This window comes from Malaclemys terrapin, chromosome 6 (assembly GCF_027887155.1).
Source record: "Malaclemys terrapin pileata isolate rMalTer1 chromosome 6, rMalTer1.hap1, whole genome shotgun sequence".
Classification (NCBI taxonomy): Eukaryota; Metazoa; Chordata; order Testudines; family Emydidae; genus Malaclemys; species Malaclemys terrapin.
The window spans coordinates 62,111,524-62,135,480 of record NC_071510.1 but is presented as its reverse complement, the minus strand read 5'-3'; the positions used below and the strand labels follow the sequence as shown (position 1 = coordinate 62,135,480).

The 23,957-nt window shown below is 43.0% G+C and overlaps 1 long non-coding RNA gene across 1 annotated transcript; it reads right to left on the bottom strand.

Moving 5' to 3' along the window:
• Positions 1 to 3,557: 3,557 nt before the first annotated feature.
• LOC128839440 (uncharacterized) lies at positions 3,558 to 23,279 on the bottom strand. The gene is made up of 3 exons (XR_008445422.1): positions 22,229 to 23,279; positions 20,570 to 20,727; positions 3,558 to 4,216 (listed from the first exon to the last, which is right to left on the bottom strand). It is a non-coding gene; the product is annotated as an uncharacterized LOC128839440 (long non-coding RNA).
• Positions 23,280 to 23,957: the final 678 nt, after the last annotated feature.

The following is a 23,957-nucleotide window of genomic DNA, read 5'->3' as shown; positions in this document are numbered from 1 at the left end:
AGTTTATCACAGACATTAAAGAGACATATAGACAATGACATTATTTCACCCAAGAATTCATTTAAATGTTAATATTCTCTTTTGATCTCTGAATAAATAGCTATAGCAACAGACAGGAACTGCCTGTTTACATGGCTAACATCTAACAAGATATAAGTAAACACATACAATTAGCAACACCTCTAATTTCCTAACAATACAGGTTTGCATTTTAAAGTTCTAGCCTATCTAGCATGGAATGGCCCTAATTACCATTCACATACTTTTCTAACATGTCTCTGAAGGTTGACTCTGGGCCATTTAGCCTGCGAGCCACTTAACTCTTTCTATTGACATCTTCTTGGCACACTTTGTCATTGCAATTATATAACAGTGGTCGCAACAATGATTTGCTTGGTCATATTTTAATCCAGTAATGTCACAGCATCCTGTATATCCTTTGTCAGAGTCACTATCTAAATGTGGTCATCAGTAAAGCTCGTTATGTTCTTGCAATTTATATATGTAGGGTCGCAATACCAAAAATGACATTGTTCATCAATAATTCAGCAGAGTAACCTGTCTGGAACATCAAGCTGAGTGCTTCTGATGACAAACCAAGTAAATGACTTCACACATTTACTGATACTTGATGCAAGTACTTAGAATACTCTAGAGGTCCTCAAAAGCTGGAATACTGCAGGAGATACAAATAATCTTCACTTTTACTGGACACCGAGTATATGGTTTCATTCAGCATTCTTGAAGCAGCGTTAGGTTTTGTATGAGTAATGATGATAATGCTCTGAGTCTGCAGATGATACTTTTTATAAAAATAGGTTTATATCTGGAAGAGTAAACATCTTTATAAAATAAGTTGAAAAATGTTTTTCCTGTATATAAATATTTTTCCTTATGTAAAATAGTTATATAATTCCACTGCTGTTTATTATCTCCAGCTGCTGTTCATTCTTAGCCTGTTTATTTAAGCTTTAAAAATACATTTGTATTTTCATTTTTGTTTTCTTGTGACTATTCATAGTACTGTGGAACAGTCAACTGGAGATGGAAGAAGCCTAATATGACTATGCTCAAATTATACTCTACTGTTTCACCTGCAGTGTACAGTGAGTGGGAAATAGTCCTTAGTCCTGAGCAATTTATCCAAGAATAAAAGGGATGTTAATAGCAGAATAAACACATTCCGTTTTACCTTCTAGAAATAATTATTAATTCCCTGGTTGTAGACATTTGGAGCAGGTCCTCTTGACCACAAGACATTACCCAGTTGAACTTCTGTTTATCTAAACCCTATTATGCATCAATATATTCTTCAAAGTATGGTATATACTCATATTCTCTCTCTTTTTTTTTTTTTTTTTTTTTTGCAGATAGACATCAGTAGGGCCAAATTCTACCTTCAGTCACAACCTTGCACCTTTGTGATTTTATTGTAATTGAAAATAATTTTTTGCTTAGAATGTTTAGTACTTACCTCTAAATGAAATCTGAATATGTCTAGCTACTGTCCTTCAGAGGGTAGGATTCAAAGCCATTTGCTATTGTCCGCTTTCTCTTGTTGGTTCTTTTCCTCTCCCCTCCCACATTTCTCCCCCCTCATAGCTTTGTTTGTTGTGATTTAAGTTGGTTATGTGTAAAATTCACTGATGAACTTACAGAAAGTGAATTGTTATAAGCTAGCAGCTCAGCTGTTGTAAATAGGTGGAACTCCATGGAAACCAGTGGAGCTGTGCTCATTCACACTAGTTGACGAGCTGGCCCTGCATAAGTTTCTCTCATTTCTCAGATATATATTCTACACAAGAAAACCATATTAAAAATGTTAAGGTGGCAAAGTAAAGCAAACAAACCAGTGATTTTTTTCCCCTCTGAGGTCTGAGTTTAAAAGGAGGCTATTAGGCTGCTGTGTTATGACAAAGTATATATTTTGGGGATCTCATACATATGGAAAACAGTGAAGACATGTGTAGGTCTAGAGCTTCAAAATATGATTGGTCTCCAAACACCGAGGATGAGCCCAAGGTTTGACATTGTAAAACATTCATCAGAAAAATATTATGCTACCACTTCGGAGGCTTTCATTCCACAAAGCGTTTTAAAAGTGAAATTTAGGGGTTTAGAAACTGAGGTCTTCTACCTACAGAAGAGCTTACATCTGGGCAGTGCCTGTTAGCTTTTCCACACCACTCGGTCTCAATCCTCTCCTGGAGGGGAACCAGATCGAGGTGGTAAGATGGCCTTTTGTCTCTCTGAAGAGACTGCCAGCCAGGCTTCCACTAACTCACAATTGTGGTTTTGGTTTAGTTCTAAATTTAGAATATATGGCTAACATTTACATTTCAGATGTTTCCCATCAGGAAAAATAGATAATTCAGGCTGCAATCCGGCCCATGACTGTCTGCAATCGCACTCTTCTGCCCTATTAAGTTGTATGTTGCAATTATTTTTACATATCTACCAAAGATCTACAAACCAGTTCTTCTTCTTTTAAGTTTTTAAAAACTTTCTATTTACTTCTGTTGCCCTTTTTAGCCTGCGCAGTTAGTTGATATTCAGGGTCTTTCTGGTTTTTTTTTGGTAGGAGGAAAAATTGATTATATGAGTGGGGCATTTCTTTGATGCAATCTATTTATTTACAATGAATGTACACAAAGTCCCATTTCCTGAAACACAGTAGAAATAAACAACAGGAGGAAGTTTCCTTTCTCACAGTTCCAAGCCTGCCTTTCCTGCCAGCATTCTGCCCAAAGGAAGCTCTATCTTTTCACTTCCTCTTAAGGCCACACTACCAGAACTTCTCTGGCTTTCTCTTGGCTTTTTTGGCTGCTTTCTCTTGATTCTCTGCTTGCTTGCTGTTTCTGACACACACAACTACAGTCCAGTCCAGGGGTAGGCAACCTATGGCACGCGTGCCGAAGGCGGCACGCGAGCTGATTTTCAGTGGCACTCACACTGCCCGGGTCCTGGCCACTGGTCCAGGGGGCTCTGCATTTTAATTTAATTTTAAATGAAGCTTCTTAAACATTTTAAAAACCTTACTTACTTTACATACAACAGTAGTTTAGTTATGTATTATAGATTTATAGAAAGAGACCGTCTAAAAACATTAAAATGTATTACTGGCATGTGAAACCTTAAATTAGAGTGAATAAATGAAGACTCGGCACATCACTTCTGAAAGGTTGCCGACTCCTGGTCCAGTCAATGTCCCAGCCCCTGTGTTACCAGTCAGTTCCCTGGGAATCCCCTCTTGGTCTCCCTGAGCTAGTCCTTGTTTAGGTTTTCTATGTAGTTTGGGTGGTAACTTCTATTGTTTCAGTTTTCTTACTTCATAAAGAAGCTTAATTTGCTACTTCCATTTAGCCAGAACGAAGGGTGGCTAGCATACATATCAGCTTCAGCCAGTTCTGTGATTGCCCATAGATGAAAGACACACTTGCTGGCAGCCACCAACACCCCCCAACATAACAAGTCTTACTTTTATTTTTTTAGCTTCTTCAAGAAAAACAGTAAAAATGTTATTTATTTAGATTAAGGAAAAGCACTGGCACTGGAAATATACTCAATCTCTTTATTTTACCATGTCCACTGATACATTTTGTATTTCTGAAAATTCAGTAGAAATGGAATATTGATTCAGTATCCTATGGGAGAAATGCTGGCCTCATTAAAGCCAATGACATTGACTCTGGTGTGAGTGAGGATTTCATTCCATATATGTAACAGATACTTCAGAAATGACCCCAGCCATTTACTGCAATAACAAAGCTGTGGTAATAGTATTTGAGTAACAGGCTGATGTATGACATTGAAACACAAGGTTAGTTAAGGGCCTTGACTCAAACTTTTACTTTATCTCTGTATAAAAGTGAAAAGTTAGCCACATGGCTGTATCTGTGCCAGACACTTAAGATCAAAGAAAAAGTCCTTAAAAATGTTGTTATCAAGTAGACAATTTGCTCTGCTTTATATTATTAGTGAAGAATAAATGCAGTTCCTTTCAGGAGATTTGGTCCAACAATGAGACAAGCTATAAATGGATATTCCGTTCACACATCACAAACAGTATAATATTTACCTTTTTAGGTTCCATCCATGTATTGTTATACTGATACCATTCCCACATACTCTAGTCTAATACAAAATGGAATGAAGCTTATCAGAAAAATTCAGTTCTGATACAAGATTGAGACTGTCCACCTTTCTTAAAGGTGACCTGCAAAGGAAAAAGAAAATAGGGTTTCAATCATTTTTTGCTTCTTAGAAGCACCAAAAGTTATTTTAAATTCTGCTTTGTTTTTTTTTTTCTTTGTTTTATTTTACCTCAGAAATTCAGATCCTAGGCTGGAAGACTCTAGGACTGGAGAACTAGTGAAATGGTGACATTGTAAGGACCAAGAGAGTAAAAGTTGAGTTATAGAGAGGGGATGGAATCTTTAGACAGATTGTTTAACACTCTGTTTTTTTGTTTTTTTCCTAACACCTGTTTATCTTTAATCATTAATTAACATTGTTTAAAAAAGGTTTTTGTTAAAGATTCACCATCCTCAGCAATTCAGTTAAGGTAGTAAGAACTCACTGTACACATCCCTTATCCTTCTGATTGCTCATCCAACAAAACTACAGAAGATAAAATATTATATTCCTGATATTTTTGAAGTTAAAAATACCCCACTGCATCCCCATCCCAAAGCCCGAACATTGTTAGGTCACCTTTATACATCATAAAAAAGCAAAAAAGGAAATAAGCAGGTCCTCTTTAAGTTCTCCATGCTCCGCAGTACACAAGAACAGAGAAATCATGGTACGTCATAGTTTTGATGTTTATTTTATGCTAGAGTTCCCTACCACCACCCTACCCCCAATTAGCCCCTAATATGGTGGATGTACACAACTCAATTTACATAAAGGGATAATCTGGAAGATAAACAACCAGAGATCTACATTCACTTTCACCTTTCACTGATAAAAATACCCAACTTGTTGCCAAGCAAACATTGTCCTCTAGAACTCCAAGCATACAGCTGTGCTGATTAAACAACACAGGGGTTTATCAGTACTGTGTGTATCCAGTCATAACTGAATCACAAATTCAGAAGCATGGATTGTTCACTTAATTAAAAGTTTTGGTTCTAGCAACTCACATCTTAGGCTGGTCTACTCTACAAAATTAGGTTGATGTAAGCCAGTTTGCATCAACCTAGTTGTGCATGTGTCTAACTTAAATTTATCTTCTCCCAGTAAGTGCCCCGTTATGGCGAAGCAGTAACACCAACTCCCCACGCAGCGTTGAGCCATGGTAGATATACTGAGGCCAACACAGTGCAAGTGTAGACACTGCATTACTTACATTGACTCTAACAGTCCTCCAGCAGCTGTCCCACAATTTCCAAACACTGATTGGTCTAGTCACAATTGTGAGCTCCATTTCCCAGGATCCTGGAGACCAGCAGGCCCCTCTCCCCTTTAAAGCTCAGCAAATTTTTGAAATGCCTTTTCCTGATTGTCCAGCATGGCAAGCACACCTAGCAGTTCTCTTCTGTTGTGTGCAACTGCCCAGCTGACCAGGCCAGCTACACATTCCAGCTGTGTTTCAGCTTGGAGTAGACAGGAGATATTGGATCTCCTGGGCCTGTGCTACAGACCAGTCATAGAAACGTAGACATATACAAGAGGATTGCACGGGGGATGCAGGAGAACGGCTATGACAGGGACCAGCAGCAGTGCTGAATGAAAGCAAAGGAACTGTGTCAGACATATCAGAAGCCAAGGAGGCCAACAACCAATTGGGGGCCACGCTGCAGACCTTGCACTTTTACAAAGAGCTGCATGCCATCCTTGGCAGAGACCCCACTACCATCCCATAGACCACTGTGGCCATTTGTGAGGAGCCAGAGTCACAGGCCTCTGGTGCAAACAGCAAGGATGAGGGGGTAGAGAAGGAAGCGGATGGGGGACAGGCGACTGGGGAAGTCCAGCTATGTTGCGAGCCAGGACCTGTTTGAGACTCCACTGCAGTTCAGTCAGAGCCAGCAGTTGAGCACCGGTGAGTCCAATGCCAGGGAAGGAACCTTGGGTAAATGTATAATTGTATTTCCCATTACAAAGATGCACTGATGGTGCCCCCAATATAAAGGACACAGCTACTGACTTTTCATTAATTTACTTACTAAAAGAGGTAGCAGTACGACAAAGAGAGAGAACATTGTTATCTGCTTTTGATTCCCCTGTAGAAGTATGCGGGGGGAGGGGCAGCAGATCACTTTCTTTGAGCACACAGGGATGTCCAATGAATCCTCCTGAGAGATCTCAATGACACTTTCATGGAGATACTCTGCAACCTCTCCTGAAGGTTTCTAGGGATGGCAGCCTTATTTCTTCCTCCACAGTAGGACACTTTCCTACACCACTTGGAGAGAACTTCTGCAGGCGCCATTGCAGTACATGGCTTCGGGATGACAGCAGCAGCTATTCTCTCTTTGCCTTTGTTACTCTCAGGAGTGAGAGATCAGCTAAAATCACCACCGCCTGTGGAAAATGGTGCCAATGTTCAGTGCCATTGCCCTTTCTCATAGTTTCATGCAACTGAGCTATTCTCTCCTCATCTCCCCAGAGCTGGTGCTGTGAGTGGCACTATGCACAAGCACAAGTGTCAGTAAGTATAGCTTGTTAAAAGCTTTAGGGGAGCAAGAGAATGGAGCTCTGAATCTTAACTTTGGTTTTCCATTGTGACTATACTGACAATGGTACCTCTGGGTGCTTTATCTGCAACTTCTGCCATATGGCCTGGAAGGGTTCCCCCTCCACCCCTGTGGAATGCCTCAGGAGGAGAAAGAAGAGGACTCGGGATGACATGTTCAATGAGATCCTTCAAGCCAGTGCTGCACTGGACTGTGAGCATAGGCCCTGGAGGGTGAACATTTCAGCCTGGAGAAGGAAATAGCAGACAGGAGAAAGCCTCAGGAGCCCCAGCAGGTAAAGAAGTGGGAGATGCACCAGGACATAACTGGGCTTCCCTGGCAACAAACTCCAATACTGCGGCCTCTTGTGGACCTGCAGGTTCAATAATCACGTGCTCACCTCCCTTTGTGGTCCATAGAAAACTCCACTGCAGCACCTCCCAACACCCAACCTCAACATTCCACATGGCATCTGGGGCTGCATCCCTACCCCTACCTAGTGGGAGACATTAGGGACAATCACTGCTTCACATACACTGACCTGAGAGAGCCACAGTAGCTGTATGTATAGCTAAAATGAACATTAATTTCTTTCCCTTTGTCAAGTTCTTTCCCACTAATTTATTATTTTTGAATGTGTTTGCTTTTAAATTTAATGGATTTTGTTTGCACTGATTTTGTTACTGAATAAAATTCTACAATTTGGAAAATAATTGATTTTTATTAGTTCACAACATATTCTGCAGAGTGCCTAGCGGTTCTGAAAGCACCCATTTACGTGTGGCTGTACAGTGTGACACAATTCATAGAATCAGTGACAAACACAGTGTTATAATCATAAATGTACAGCAAGCACCACAAAATTAATAGGTGCATTCAGGCCTGCTGATGAGGGGGTGAGGGAGAGGCAATTGCCACGGGGCCAGGGTGATTTAAAATGGCCCGGGGCCCCCGACTGCCACCACTGCCTTGGTAGCAGTCGTGGAGGCTGGGAGCCCCGGGCCCTTTAAAATCATCTGGGCAAGCTGCAGGGCTCCTAGGCATAGACGCCAAGTAGGTGCTGAGCACCCACCGGCAGGCGTCTCCTCCCCCATGCCTCCTGCCAGTGGTGGGCCCCACCAATCAGCTTGTCCTCCCCTCCTCCCCCCGAGTGCTTCCTGCCCACTGCCGTCAGCTGTTTGGCAGACAGCCGGAGGCGCTGGTGGGTGAAGAGCTGGGGGTGGGAAGAGGTGGGGCAGGGGCAGGCCTGGGCGATGCATGGCCCAGATGCCGGCAATGGAAGGGATGGGACCAGCTCAGCAGTCTAGGCCAGGGCTCGGGACTGCTCAGGCAGGTGGGTCAAGCCAACTCAGGGCGGCTCGGGCAGGCCAGGACTAGGGGCTGCTCAGCCGGGCTGGCTGGGGATTCTCTGGCTGCAGTGTGGGGCTTGAGGCTCCTCTGGCCCTGGCAGGTGAGAGCGGGGGAGATGGGGCAGGGCGGGTGGGGTGTCAGGCAGAAGGGGCAGGGGTCTAACCTCCTCAAATGGGGGTTCATGTGCCGCCCATGCCAGCCACATTGGCAGCATTGAGAAAAGATTCAACTACTGGCTCAGTCCGAGGGCACCCCATATACAACTGGTGCCAAGCCCGGGCAGGCTCTCTCAGGCAGCCGGCGTTAAAAGTGGCTCTCTCCTGCTCCTGCCCACCAGGGAGAGCAGCAGAATGTGCCAGGATGGGGGCAGGCACAGCAGAAGGACAAAGCGCCCCCCCCCCCCCACACACACACAGGTAACATGGGACAGGGAGAGCACAGTGGCCCTGGGCTGGGCATTTGGGGTGGGGGAACACGTGACCTGCCCTTTAGATCGTGCTCCCCCCCACTATGGGAAGGCACCAACTGTATATGGGGTGCCCTCAGGGGAGGGGGAGGAACAGGGGTGGGAAGAGGTGGGGTGGGAGTGGGGCACTGGAGGAAGGGGCCTAGGACAGAGCAGGGGGTCAATCATCCCCTGGGAAATCTGGAAGTCGGCGCCTATGCTCCTAGGCGTGTGCGAGGTAGTACTGGCAGCGGCAAAGGCATCTGGGCAGGCATGTGGAAGCCCTGGCCGTGCCGGAAGAGCTTGCCCAGCAGCGCAGCTGGCAGCTCGCTGGGCATATGCGGGGGCCTATTGACTGTTCTGCCCTGGGGCCCAGAATTGCTGTCGGCAGGCCTGGGTGCACTGACAGTGTTATATGCATAGATGTACACCAGTACCACACAATTCCTAACAGCCCCAAAACACCAGGGCCAAGTAGAGCACAGTACACCACAATGCATTACTGTGGCACACTGTTAAATTGCTCTTTCAAAGCCTGCCTGAGCCAGATAGTTCTGCTTGAGCTCTTCTAATAGTCCTCATGTCTGGCTGTTCACACTCAGCAAACAGCCACTTTACCTCCAGCCCAGTTGCAACTTTTCCCCCTTTGCTTCACACATATTTTGCAGGATAAATATTGGGATTTTTTTCATTGAGATCCAGTCTCATGAGTAAACAATGCCGGCATCCTTTCAATCTACCAAAAGTGCATTCAGCTGTCATTCTGCATCTGCTGAGCCAGTAGTTGAATCTTTCCTCAATGCTGCCAATGTGGCTGGCAAGGGCAGTGTGTGAACCCCCATTCAAGGAGGCTAGACCCCTGCCGTGCCCTTTCTGCCTGAGGCCCCACCTTCCCTGCCCCATCTCACACCAGATAATCCCCAGCCAGCCCAGCTGAGCAGCCCCTAACCCCGGCCTACCCGCCCGAGCCGCCCCATGTGCCAAGCTGCCCTGTGCGCCAACCCGCCTGCCAGAGCTGCCCCGTGCCTTGGCCTGCCCGAGCCGCCCGGTGTTGGCCTTGGTCCACCTGGCCAAGCCGCCCCGAGTCCCGGCCTGCCCCGAGCCCTGGCCTGTCCTGAGCTGCCCTGAGCCCCATCCCACCCTGAGCCCCAGCTGTCTGGAGGAGCTCTGAGCCCTGCTATGGCCTGGCCCTGGGGTAGGGAGCATTAGCGGAGGTTTGGGAAGGTTTAGCCTCCTCCAGCCTCCATTACATGTAACCAATGGTGGCTGGCATACAGCTTCAAGAGCCAGGAGAGCAAAATAGGCTCAGTTCCCCTGGATCACTGTTGGCATTTCAACATTCCCAATGGCAATTCACCAGTTGGGAAAAAAAGTCTCTGCTTGTAGCTTTTTGACCAGACTTGTATTCTTAAAGATGTGAGTGTCATGCACCTTTCCTGACTAGCCCACATTCATGTCCATGAAGCATCCCCAGCGATCCACCAGCGCTTGTAGAACCATAGAAAAGTAGCCCTTTCGGTTGATGTACTCTATGGCAAGGTGGTCTGGTGCCAAAAGAGGGATGTGTGTGTTATCTATCATTCCCCCGCAGTTCAGGAACCCCATTGTTGCAAAACTATCCCCTATGTCCTGCATATTGCCAAGAGTCACAGTCCTTCATAGCAGGACATGATTAATGGTTATGCACACTTGCATCACAACAACCGCCAGAGTGGATTTCCCAACTACAAATTGATTCCTGACTGACCAGTAGCAATCTGGTGTTGCAAGCTTCCACAGAGTGATCTCCACTCACTTCTCCACTGTCAGTGTAGCTCTCATTTTGGTCTTGCTGCACCAAAGGGCTGGGGCAAGCTCTGCACACACTTCCAGGAATGTGACCTTGCACATCCAAAAGTTCTGCAGCCTCTGCTCACCATCCCAGACCCAGGGCCGGCTCCAGGCACCAGCCCACCAAGCTTGTGCTTGGGGCGGCACCTGGAGGGGGGCTGCGTGGTGCTCCGGCTCCGGCCGCCGGGGAGAGCGGAGCCCCGGCTGGGCTCTCTGCCCTCCACCCAGCGCTCTGGCCACCGGGGAGAGCGGAGCCACGGTGGGCTCTCTGCCCTCCTCCCGGCGCTCTGGCCGCCGGGGAGAGCGGAGCCGCGGCCGGGCTCTCCGCCCTCCTCCCGGGGCTCCGGCCGCCAGCAGAGCCGCGGCAGGCTCGCTGCCCTCCCCCCGGCACTCTGGCCGGTTGGGGAGAGCGGCCTGCGGCCAGGCTCGGTGCCCTCCCCTGCCGCACAGGGGGGAGGGGGGAACGGCGGGAGGCTTTTTTGCCTGGGGCGGCAAAAAAGCCAGAGCCGGCCCTGCCCAGACCTACATAGCAATGCTATCCCACCACTCAGTGCTTGTTTCTCGGGCTCAGAACCGGCACTCCACCATCTGCAGCTGCTCTGTGAATGCCAACAATAACTTTGAATTGTTTCTTTCTGTGTCCCACAGCAAGCTAGCCTCCAAGGAAATGTCTTGTTCCCTACGGCTCCTCTGGTGGCTCTGCAAATACTGCAGGATTAAGCGTGTTGCATTCGCAATGCTCAGCACAATAGTGCAGAGCTGTGCAGGATCTATGCTTCTCACAGAAATGGCGGGCGTGCAGGTTGCGGGGCTCTTAAAAAGAGGTGTGAAACATTATGGGATGTAGATCAAATTATGGGATGGAGAAAACTACATCATGGGACATTGAAACCATGTTCTCAGTCACCCCTGTGTGACATGTTTGCCCACAAGAGGCTTTGCAGACCCTTCCCAAAACACCCAGAACTAAATGGTAGCAGGATAGCTACCCACAGTGCACTGCTCTCTCTGCATTGATGTATGCGCTGTTAGTGAGGACATGCACTGCTGACACAAGGAGCGTAGTGTGGACATGCAAAAGCTATGTAATTACTGTGGCGGCTGTATGTCGATGTAACTTAGGTAGACATAATTTTGTAATGTAGACTTGCCTTTTCCAAATAATTGATTTTTGTGCCTTTTATTGTTTTTGAGGTTCACACAGGAAGATAGGGATTAAATACTTCCCCTTAATGCTGCTGCTGTTTCTTCTTGATACATTAGTTAAATTTATGTCAGTCCCAGGAGGGTCCTGTCCTATTACATTAGTTACCACTGTTTATTAGCCATCCCAACACAAAGAAAGAAAAGAAAGAAAGAAAGCTTTCAGCAGCCAGAATTCTCACTTTTACTACAAAACAGAAATTTTAGCCCAAAATATTGTGCAGAATGAAGTCAAGTCTAGGAAGAGTGTCAGCAGAAATTGGGGAAAGAAAATGCGGATATGGGGCAGAAGTGACAAAAAGGTAAGAGGGGTGTAGGAAGGAAGGGGATGAAATATGTTGGGACAGGAAGCCTTTCTAAAGAATAAAACTGCCTAAAAAATCCACAAGATTTATATTTTCTACGGTTTCCTTTATATCAAGTATAACATTTAGAATACATATGGAGGTAATGACTACAGGCTTCAAACAGGTTGGGGCCCCATTGTACTATATGCTATGGGACTGATCCAACAATGTACTTAAGCACATGAGTAGTCCCACTGAGGGACAAAAGTTATATAGACTTAACAGCATAAAGCAGAATAATTATAGATCCCCAGCTATCCCACTGCACTGAAATATAAATCTCTGCAAAGTCAATACAAACAACAGGTATTTGTATAGCAACACAGCACACAGAACTCTGTAATGAGGTGGAGAATGGCAATCCTTAGACAAGAGGAAAAAAGGAGCTGCAAGAAGAGAACAGAAATAGTTTTTTCCAAGTACTTTTAAGAAATGCTTCAACAATAAGTAGGTCTTTGTGGCATAAGACTTGATACAGTGGATCAATTTTTGTTCTCAATAATACTCCTCCAACCTCACTGAAATCTAAGAAGTTTCATGAAAATAAGACTTGGTCCTTTCTTTAAACTACTGAAAAGCCTATAAAATGGGGAGCTGCTGAATGCTTATACTCAATTTTCTCTTTCCTGTATCTTCCTACAGCATTTGACAATATACAAGCACCATCATTATTCCATCAGTTAGCTAAATGTTTCATGCTGTTTAGTTATGCTGATATGTAATGTTTGGTCTTCTTGAATTTCAAAAAAATCATTAACTTGAAAACTGTCAGACCTTTGATTTATTCCAAACCTCCCTCTTCAATCTGATCCTTCCTTTGGCCTTTTTATTCTTCTCTGACCTTGCCTGGAAGGTGACCTTTTAGTCATTGAAATCCTCAAATTCCTGTTGCTATAAGGCATTAAGATATTAGCAGGCTTATAGATGGTTGATTAGGTGCCAAATCTTTGTCTGCCTATTGCTATCACAATATCCTGTGGTAGCAAGATCCAGTAAGAAGATTTGAGTAGTACAGTAAGTGTTTGCAATAGCATCATCATGATATTCTAGAAAGTCACAGCAAGTCCTCTCTCTGTGTGTACATTGGAATCTGTAGATTCTTAGCAACAAATTTATCATCCACAAAAACATGACATTTACAAAAGAATCACAGCAGAAACTACCACCACATCTGAAAATGGCTGAAAGGGTGCAAATTCATAAAGCCTCATTAAAGTGCCAGGATAATTTGTTATCTTTGACATATTTTCATATTTTGTGGGGGATTTTTTTTTTAGAAAGGGAACATCTCAGATTTACTGCAGCCATTCCTCACAGTCAGAGGTATTTGATGTTTAAAATCAATTTGATCCATTTTTAATTTCAATAATTTGTCTTAAAGTTTAAAGATTTCTACTGTAAGATTCTGGGATCTGCTGAGAGGTCATTTTAGTGGAGACTGCAGTGGGGAACCCTGGGGACCTCAACTAAAATATTTTTAGACTCCAGAATTACTTTTCTAATTCATCAGGCTAATCTCCCTTGTATTTGCAGTACTGGGGTGACCCAAATCTGCTGCAAATATTACATAAAAACAGAAGTCCTCTATCTAATCAAATAAACCCCCTTTATAAAAAGGGGATTATAAAAGCAAAGTATCTTCAAGACTCATAAAATTGTGGGAATTCTTCAAACATCTTTCATCTATCCACTAACAATTTAGGGTTATAGCTTCCCCTTCAGTCAGAAACGTGCACAGAAGGCAAATACCCACTTCAAAAGGTGCTGCTGTGGGGCACATTCTGGTCTGCAGCCCCACTCCTTCTGGGAGGCAGAGTCTGCAGGGATAAGGATCTGGCAGCAGTGTGGTCTGGGGAAGGGCTGGCTGCCTAGAATCTTCAGGATTAGCAGAGGACAAACCTGCAACTCTTGGACCATCGACACTCAAAGGATTCTGTAGATCCTTTCTAATCTACTATACTGATGTACATTTAGAGTAACTCCACTGATTTCAGTGGATTTATATCAGTGTAAATGAGATCATAATCTGGTTCCATTTCCTTCCTGTCCCAAGTCCAGGCAGCATGCTTTGCACAGTTGCTGTCCGGCAGTTGACTGTCCCACCACCACCTGTTGCCATGTGAGTCTTTCAGTGGTGTTAACATCAAGAATGTTGCTGCTTCAAAGTAGCATTACTGCAGGCAGATCTTTATGCTGAGTCCTACAGGAGTCACAAAACAGTTGCACATTCCATAGCCCCATATCCTCTGCTGCGAATACCAATTCCCCCATACTGCCTGTTAGGATGGAGCTGAACAGAGGGGAATGTTGGTCACTACACATTGATGGTAGTGAACATAGCCCACCTGATTTTTTCCTAGTTGCACCATTTTGTTCCTCTGTTATGGCTCAGAGCGGATCATTTGGGATCTCACAAATAGAGATGTTTCTTTAAGTTCTGCTGAACTTTGATTATAAGATACACAGAAGTTTCCTGAGAAGTTTTTAAGTAGTTTCTCACTAAGAGTACTAAACCCCACTATAACTTCTGGTTTTAGAAGACATGACGGTATGCCCAGTGACAACTTCAGCTGTAGATCATTATTGGATAATGTGACATATTAACTTTCAAGTAACCCTGCAGGATGTATTTGCTATCACAAATCTCTTTAAATATTGACCTCTTTACAAATTAAATGTTCCAGGCAAACACTCCTAAATCTATGATGCATGTATTGCAAAAGAAATTACTGTTTAAACCATGGAATGTGCAATATAATTCAGACTATTACTCCATCCTGTCAGTGCCACCTCCGGCCATTCTCTGAGAAATCCTATCACCTTCTGCACTATCTGAGGGAAAATAGTTTCAGATCAGCCTTGTTACTCCAGAAAGTGTTATCATCAAACAAGCCTAACCACTGAATTGTGTTAGTTGTAATGCCAGCAATTCCATTTCTTACCTCTTCTGTCATCTATGGAATTTATTCCATAGTCCATGGTGATTTCGAGAAAGAAAAAGAGAGGTGTGTGTGGTCCCAGGGACTTTCAGTCTAAGTAGTAGGAGTTACCTCTTGTAAACTGCTGTCCTCTCCCAATAAGCTTTTAGTGGCTAGATCCTCAGCTGGTCTAAATCAGAGGAGCACCATTGAGTCAATGGAGTCTTTTTACTCCAGTGGAGAATTGGGCCGTTTATTTTTTTTTATACTTTAAAAAATACAAGAAACAACTACCCACTGGCAAGCATTGACTGCGTGTAAATGCAGTAGCTGGTGGAGGATACAATATGCTTGTTATTTTATAGCAAAAACATCCCTTTGGAATGCAAGGATGACACTTAACAAGGGAAGGCTCTAAAGCAGGGAAGAACTGTCAGGATCACTTCAAAGCCACACACATTTTGTAACATATACAACTGCTTATCCTGGATAGTGAGGATGACTGAATTACTGTCTGAGCCTGTTTGATCTGATAAATTGGTGTGCCTGCACTCCTGGCCTAAGTTTGCCATCTGTCAGGTTTTCAACTTGAATGTCAGGTTTTGTAAGTTTTGAGCAATTTATAATGAAAAAACAAAAACAAAAAAATCCAAGCATTTTAGAAGACCCTGGGGCTTGCCACTCCAGACAGATTTATCTATGGTGTCAAAGCTATCCTGAGCTACTGGGCTCTTTCAGCTCCTGAGAGTATGGGAGGTTTAAAGTTCTTTTGTTGTAGTTCACCAGATTGCTGGGGAGCCTATAACAGCAACAATATGGGGGGAGGGGAGAAGGGGAGAATTCCCTTCCCTCTATTACCTTAAGGCATATGTGGGAGGGGATAAGAATCTGGGCTAACAGCCTGTCTACAAATAGATGGGACAGATCCTCAGCTGATGTAGATTTCCATTGCTTCATTGACTTTGGTGGAGTAATGCCAATCACTTGACTATAGCAGACTGCTAGCCCCATTTACCTACCTTCCGATAATAAAGGTAGAAGCTCCACTGCCACAGATACTAGATTTCCTATTTCTGTGCATATGCTGACTCTGGGTATTCCAAGTCTTTTAGCAATTTTACATCTGTTTGAATAATGGACTGATTTCAAAGTTTTCTACCATATGTAAATTAATGCCTTTGTGCAGAAAGAAAACATTCAATACAAAGTACACAATGCAAACCAAATAAAGTGAAAGAAGTGAATATTGTTTAATGAAAGGTACTGTGGGAGGTGGATTACTGTTTTCTCTCTCTGATTGTCTTGGGTGCTATTACATTTAAAAAATATATATTTTTGAGACATAGATACCATGGGAATTGTCTTGTGCCCAGCCAGCCATGTAATTATGTCAATATTGTTTAGTAGGCAATGCTTTTGCTTCTAGGGCTCTATCTACACTGGAAAGTTTTTTCAGAATATGTTTTTACATTATAATTAATGAAAGGGTGCATCCAAATGCTTTGTTTATGCCAGTTTAAGCTACTTCCCTTGTGAATCACTGCATCCACACAGCTCTGCACTTTCCCCAAATAATCGCACAGCATTCTGGAGAGATATCCCATGGTGCAATATTCTGCCCCTAGGCTCTGTGCACTCGGAGATTTTTCTCATGGTGAATTGTAGGATGCCTACCAGAACTTATTGTAATTCTGGGATTTGGGGTCAAACTAAACAACTCCCAGGATTTCTCTTCTGGGATCCCAGAATTCATTTTTTTGTGAACCAGTGCCACTTGCAAATTGCTTTCAGTAAGAATGGAGAGAACACTGCTGAGTACCATGATCCTGAACATCATTAATATGAACAAGTTGCTCCACATGTATTGGTGGTCATGCAGCTTTGGATGTCTTTGGCTTTGGATGATTTTCAGAGACAGCCACAGTGATTCTGCAGCAATACAGGTAGAGGAGGATGTGGATGAAATCAAGTAGTTACTTCAGCAGGACATTATCCTGGAACAGCTTCACTTGGTGGAGCGACACTTCTGGGCTTGGCCAACTAGCACTGACTCACGAAACAGGATAGTGATTCAGGCCTGGGATGACAAGCAATGAGAACTTGAGGATAATGAAGGCTCCTTTCATAGAAATCTGTTCAGCGCTCCTCCAGAGCTGCAGTGACAGAACTCCAACATGATAGTTCCCCTCAGAATGGAGAAATGGATGGCCATTGCTATCTCAAAGTAGCTAACCAGTGTGGTGTGAGTAGACCAACTGCTGGGCCTGTTCTGCTGGAGTTGTGCACTGCTATTGAAAGAGTGCTGCTGGACCAAGTCATAAAGGTTGGCAATGCACAGAAGGTTATTGTCATGGCTGAGATGTAAGTGGTCAGGCTTTAGGGGGTAGGACCTGGAGCAGGAATAGGTCCTGGTGGCTATAGCAGAAATCAGAGCCAGGAGTCAAACTAGGAGGCGGAGCCAGTCAGAAACCAAGATCCAGGCCTAAGGTCAGAGCCACAATCAGGAATCAGGAATCTAGCCAAGCCTCAGAGTCTGGGGTCAAGCCAGGAATCAGAAGCAGAGTTCAAAGCAGGGAATGAGCATAAGGGTATGTTTTAGCAATAGGTCATTTACAGCCAGATTACACAAACAGAATTCCTTCTTAGAAATTGATATGCTAGGGCCCATAACGTTTAGTATTTTAGGTCCCAATTCAGCAAGGTACTTAAGCATGTACTTAACTTTAAGCATAAGTAGTCCCAATTATTCAGCTGCTTAAAGTTAGATATACTGTATCTTAAGAGACTTGCAGAAATGGGGCATTCTACTGGAAAGTTACTCCAGGCCAAGGCATGATAGAAATAGTGGTAAACTCAAAGAGCTCATATAATGGTAGACTTAAAGAGCTCAATCTATTTACCTTACCAAAGAGAACGTTAAGGGGTGACTTGATCACAGCCTATAAGTATCTACATGGAAAACATATATTTAATAATGGACTCTTCAGTCTAGCAGAGAAAGGTATAACACGATCCAATGCCTGGAAGTTGAAGCTAGATAAATTCAGACAATGAAGGTAATTAACCATTGGAACAATTTACCAAGGGTCGTGGTGGATTCTCCATCATTGACAAATTTTAAATCAAGATTGGATGGTTTTTCTGAAAGATCTGCTCTGGAAATTATTTTGGGGAAGTTCTCTGACCTGGGTTATACAGGCGGTCAGACTAGATGATCACAATGGTCTCTTCTGGCCTTGGAATTTGGAAACTATGAAATATTCCCAAAAGCACCATTCATGTCAGTATGTAACTATGAGCAATGCCTTTGCTCCTATACTCTGAATGCTTGAAGAATTGTAGCCTTGCCCTTAAGGAGCTCTTGGTGAAACTAAACTCTCAATCCTAATCCCTGAATATTTATTACTTCCAGAAAATATGGAAGGGTAGTAAGTTATAGGGAGCCAGGTGGGAGTGAAGTTCATTTTCTATTTGGTCTTTTATTTTGTATTATTATAGGACCCAGTCCTAAAGTCTGTACTCAGTTTAGGTATTTCTACTATACTCATCAGAAGAGGAAGTTAGTTCCTGAGGGATTCACTCTGCCTCCTCCCCCTCTGTGGCAGAGAGCATTGTTTGGTTTTGGCTATTCAGGAGTTCTAAAATATATTACTGTTGGAAAGCGAAGGTAAAGGAATAGGTCTTTTGGGTGATGAGATTTATAATAATTCTGATCTCCCACTGATGTTACTGGGAGCTTTGTTTGCATAAGGATTGATTTTAAAAAATTCAGGTTTACGCTCTGACATTTTGGGTTTCATATATTTTAACAATAATTTTGTTTCAGTATTTTTAACATAGAAGACAGATCTCTACTAAGCAACCACCAGTAAGACTAGTATAAAACACAACAATCCATTTTTGCCCTGTTCTGTTATTTGGAACACACATCTCTCTCTCTCTTTTAAAATGTCCTGTAGATCTACATGGCACAAAAGATGCATGCTGTTCCCTGCCCTCCAGATAGATGGAGACGCTGGCACTTGCTGGTGTGGGGCAAGATATTTCAGTGGCTGGGAATGTCATATATGGACTTTTTTAAAAAAAATGGCTATACAAAGAATAATGCAGCATTGATCATAACTTATTCCGCAACACGGAAGGAAAATATACTGGAGGTAGAGATCTTACGTATTGTCTTTCTCTCCAGCAAGCAACCAAGAGTGAGACTTAAATAATTTAATGTTCAGCACAACGTATCCATGTTAAATACACCTGAAAGAGTTGGCAGCAGCACCAAGACGGAATACAGAGACAGTGGAAAGAGGAAGATGTGCAGTCCCCTAACCCCAATATCCCTAGTCCTATATGTCAACAGTTGTGTTCTCCCTGGCCCTGGGAGATTTGCCCTTGGAGTTTCACACCCTGGATATAGGATCCATTTCTCAGCCTCCTAAGTAGATAAGCTCTGGTACAGAACCATTTATATAACTACTATCACAAGAATTATGGCTCCTACATATTCGCCTATTGCTTATTTAATGCAGTGTTTTGCTCTTTGCATTAATTTACCCTGTGGCACTTTTTTAAACAGCAGAAGATCATGGAGGTCAGAGAGGGGTGCCTTGGTTCAGGGGCTCAGAGTATCAATATTACAGAATAAGCAGATGGCAGGTGTCTCATCCCACTACAGTAATATTGATATACAGTATCTTTGGTCCACATAGCATTTCGTCTAGTAGTAAATATAATGTAGTAATTTTCTGGAGTTGGTTTTAGGAATAAGGTGATAGAAGAAAATCAATCTTCAAACAGTTTCCAATAAAAGAAACAGATGTATATATATGCCAATCTCTTAGTCCCTCTTCTACCCTTGGCTTCCCATAGACCTAGGCCACAGAACAAAGCTCTTAAATGAGAACTATTACAAATGTTTCAGTCATAACTGGGAGACTGATCCTACCAAAAGAGTAAGAATTCTGCCTCAGGCCACACAACCATCACCTTAGTGAGGCATGTGCAAATAAGACCCCCCACAAGGATTACAATGAAACCACATAAAAGGTTAACAGAGAATACCTCCAAGTATTTTGAATTTCTGTCCATTTCCTAACCCCATGATTGTTCTAGAATGCTAAAGAGGAGAAGCATTCTGCACCAAATGGACACTGCAAGACTCAGTAACCAGAGGCACTTAAGATTCATAAAAACTTGTGTTACATAATAGCATTGGACATGCATCCACATTCTGTTTGGACTCTGTATGGGCTTTGTCATACCCATCAGAGTGCTTGAAACACTAGCACATCCCACCCCACAATGACTGCAGTCAAGCAGCGATTCCAGACAGGTGAGCAAGTGTGCCAAAAAGCCTTCACCATCTGATCTAAAGCCAATGCAAAGTTTCCCATTGACTTCAATGGACTTTGGATTGAGTCCACAAAAGGCAGTTCTGCTCTAAAAATTGCTTCTGTGAAAGTGACAGTTGGGGTTCCTGGTTTAGTATTTATCTGTGTTGACCATATCAAACAGTCTCAGTTTCCAGGTAACATGATTTCCCCTTCTTCCCGACTGCCACCCCTAAGAATTCTGTGTTCTGTTCCAGCATCATCACCAGAAGAGCTTTCTGGAAAATTGCATCCCATGTTTGCCTTCCAACTTTTTTCCCATATGCTTGAAAGACCAAGTCAGGATTTGAACATAGATGGCCAAGTTGCTGCTCTTAAACATTTCAGTTCATTTTTGTATGTATTTACTGTTACAATTCAGGGCAACTGCTCCTGTATTTTCTCTCAGTGGCCCTCCAAGGATGCTTACTCTCAGGCTTCCGGCTCCTCTGGCCATCACCTCTCTTGGGTGCAGACACTGGTCTCTCTCCCTTCTTCCTGGAGTATCTCCAGGCTGCACAGTTCCCTGCCTTCATTGTGTTATTCCCCAGCACAGACAGGTTGCTCAGGGACACCTGCTTGCTTTCTCTGTAGGGACAGTTAACAGTAATTGCTGCAGTTATTAGTTACCACATAGCTCTTCTAAGAAAGCCTACTTTATTCTTAAGGTACAAAGCATTACAGAGAAAACATATTAAAAACAATAAAAGAACCCACATGCATGCTAATAAGCTTGCCACAGTTCACTCCAACTGGCAGGAGCAGTCCTTCAAACCCCCACCCCAGGGGTATTCCCTGTGGGTACAAGTTTATCACAGCTTCAGCTCAGAACAAGCACACAGTCCTACATGGCCTCAGCAGGTCCAGTCCTTCCAACCCTACCCTATGGATTGGTGTCCTCCAGGGATAAGGCGTCCTCTCTGTTGCTGGATCAGGAAGAAGGTCCTGAGCCAGTTTAAAACCAGACTACTTAACAAAAAACCTTTTCATTGTCTGTTGGTCCCTGGAGTAGCCAATCTGAAGTAGTATTTGCACACCTCTCCAAGGGGTGGCTTCTCTGGAGGTGTTACTATCTGAGTGAATTTGCCTTATCAGCCCTTCTTGTTCTACTTACCCTTCCAATGGAAATACTTACAATTCCACAGTAACACACACACAACTTCATTTTTAATACAATGAATCCCAAAGATGTTAAACCTAATTCAGAAAGGTTTAACTTAATTCAGTAAATTTCATTCAGCATATGGCAGGAAATTGTCAGTCGATCACATTTACATCTCACCACCTTTTCACAATGCATTATGTGAAAATTTTGCCCCATAGCATCAAAATGGAGAGACAGGATGGTCTTGTAGTTGCATCCCTGGACTGGAACACAGAAGATCTGTGTTCAGTTCCTTGATCTGCCTCAGCCAACCTGTGTAGTTTTAAGCAAGTCATTTAATCTCTCTGTGCCTCACTTCCTCATCTGAAAAACAGGATGGTAACACATCCTTTCTCCTACCCTTTGCCTGTCTTGTCTCTGTAGGTTGTAATTTCTTTGGGGCAGGAATGGTCTCTCACTACATGTCTACACAATGCCTAGCATAATGGGAAGTCCATCTCAGCTGGAGCTTCTAAGCACTATTGTAATGCTAATAATAGTAGTAATACAAAAGTTTGGTTGTTTTTCAAATTAGCATTTGTTTGGGCTGTTAGTTTTTCTCATCACCTATGGTGAGTTTAAACAGTAAGGAATAAAACGAGGAATAGATTAGCTCAGGTCACTCATTGCTTAATGACATCTATGGAATAGAAGGGCAAACAAAAACCAACAACCACAAGCTAATTTTTTCACCAGGTGCCTTATCACAGGGAATTTACAGCAAGACTGGATGTACCATCTGTGCTTGTGTAATGAAAAGAGGGGTCACCACTCTCCTCAACCTTTGGTATACAAGCAAATATTTCTGTGTCAACAGAGGGATGAGACCTGTCCTCATCCTTTCATGCAAAAGTTCTGGTAGGTTTACTGCCCTCCAGCTGGCAAAGCTGGAAGTTAGCATTGTTTTAGTTCAGGGCCAGATGGCTGGCCGGAGCAGGAACCTACCATCAACTCAGCTGCTAATTCTCTTCATTTTCCATCCGTTTCTTCTGTTGTGTTTGAAAAAGCACCACAGCACAAAGGGCAAAATCTCTTCTTGAAAGAACTGGCTCTAGAAGTTTAAAAGGAAAACGTTTTAGACATACACTGGCCATCTTGGAAAAGCAAAGACTTGAAGATATGCTGGCCACAGGCCAAATTTCTGAACCTTGTCTCCATATGTTTAGTCCCCATTTGCAATCAGTGGGAGTCACACAATCATACATTCTACGATCAAATTTAAACCTGATGGCCAAATCTGTCCTCAGTTATAACCAAATGATTTCAATGGGGTTGCAAGAGTATAAGTAGGACAAAGCTTGGACTTAAGTGTTGATTCATGGACTTCATATTTAGATTGAGAGATGTGGGGCCAATTTCAGAAGTGAATCTAAGGAAATTTAAGTTGGTGTAATTTACACCTGATTCCAGCCTCTTCAGTGGCTAACTGAGAATCACTGCCATTTACCAAAGTGTAACTAACACTTTGCCTCTGAACTCAACACTCCAAGGCTAAGGGAGTTTAAGTTGGTGTAATGTACATGTTAAGAGACCAGAATAGTCAACTGCAACAGGAAAAGCAGCTAACAAGTGGGTCTAAGTTAATGCAGACCACCTCCACTTTAATTTACAACTTCTACTGGTAAATTAGTTATGCCATTTTACAGTCCCTTATGCTCACCTGCCAATATGCAAATTTATGCTATACCTCCAGATTAGACACAAAGAGATCCAAAGATAAGGTGTAAAAATCAATACTTCAGTCCTGCTCCTACTGAAATCAACTGGAGTTTTTTTCCATTGTGACTCCCCTGGACTAAATCAGTCTTTGGGTCTGGCCCACTGTTCTCACACCTCAGTGTAGACAGTGTGTCACTAAACTACAAAAATGTCAAGTTCCAGGCAGCAGAAAGGGGCCATGTTTCCATTTGAACAGGTACAGTATTTCTTAATAGAGAATTTAAAACTTTCATATGATACATTTATACCAGTTATATGCTATTTGAGTGTTAAACAAAGTATTGCTTATTTGTACATAACAGCATGTCATGTAACAGTAGATAATATTGTAGGATTTCACATCTAGGACCTAAATTTTCATTATATAGCATATTCTGGCAATTTGGAACTTTATAATGACATTAGGAGAACTCCAATCCTTCTGCTCCAAAAACACACACTGCTACCATGTGAGCTAAAAATGATTTTCTATTAGCAGTAGAGTATATGACACACAGTTGATGAGTTCTAATTCTGTCCCATTAGAGAGCAATGGTATACACACTAGCCAGGTCATTACATAATACCTTACATAATACCTTGTCCTGCATGCAAAACACATGATTTAGCTGTAGTTACACTCCCATCTGACTTTACAGAGCCAGTGAATCTAGAATTATTATTTAAACATAGCTCCTTTAGATTAGAAAATAATTCATATTGCTAAATATATTCAACCAATTCATCTTTAATTACTACTGGCAAATTGTCCACAAACAGATTGTAACTTTCACCACTGTATTTGTTGTTCAAAATGGTATGCAAATTTTTTGCGAACAGTTCTTGAACTATGAACTTGTTTATGAGCATTGAAAATCCAAACTGTTTCCCAATTGGCTGAATACAACTCTTAGAATCTGATTCTTGTGCAAATAACAGTGATTAGGAAATCACAATTCACTTTCTGAAAATAGTG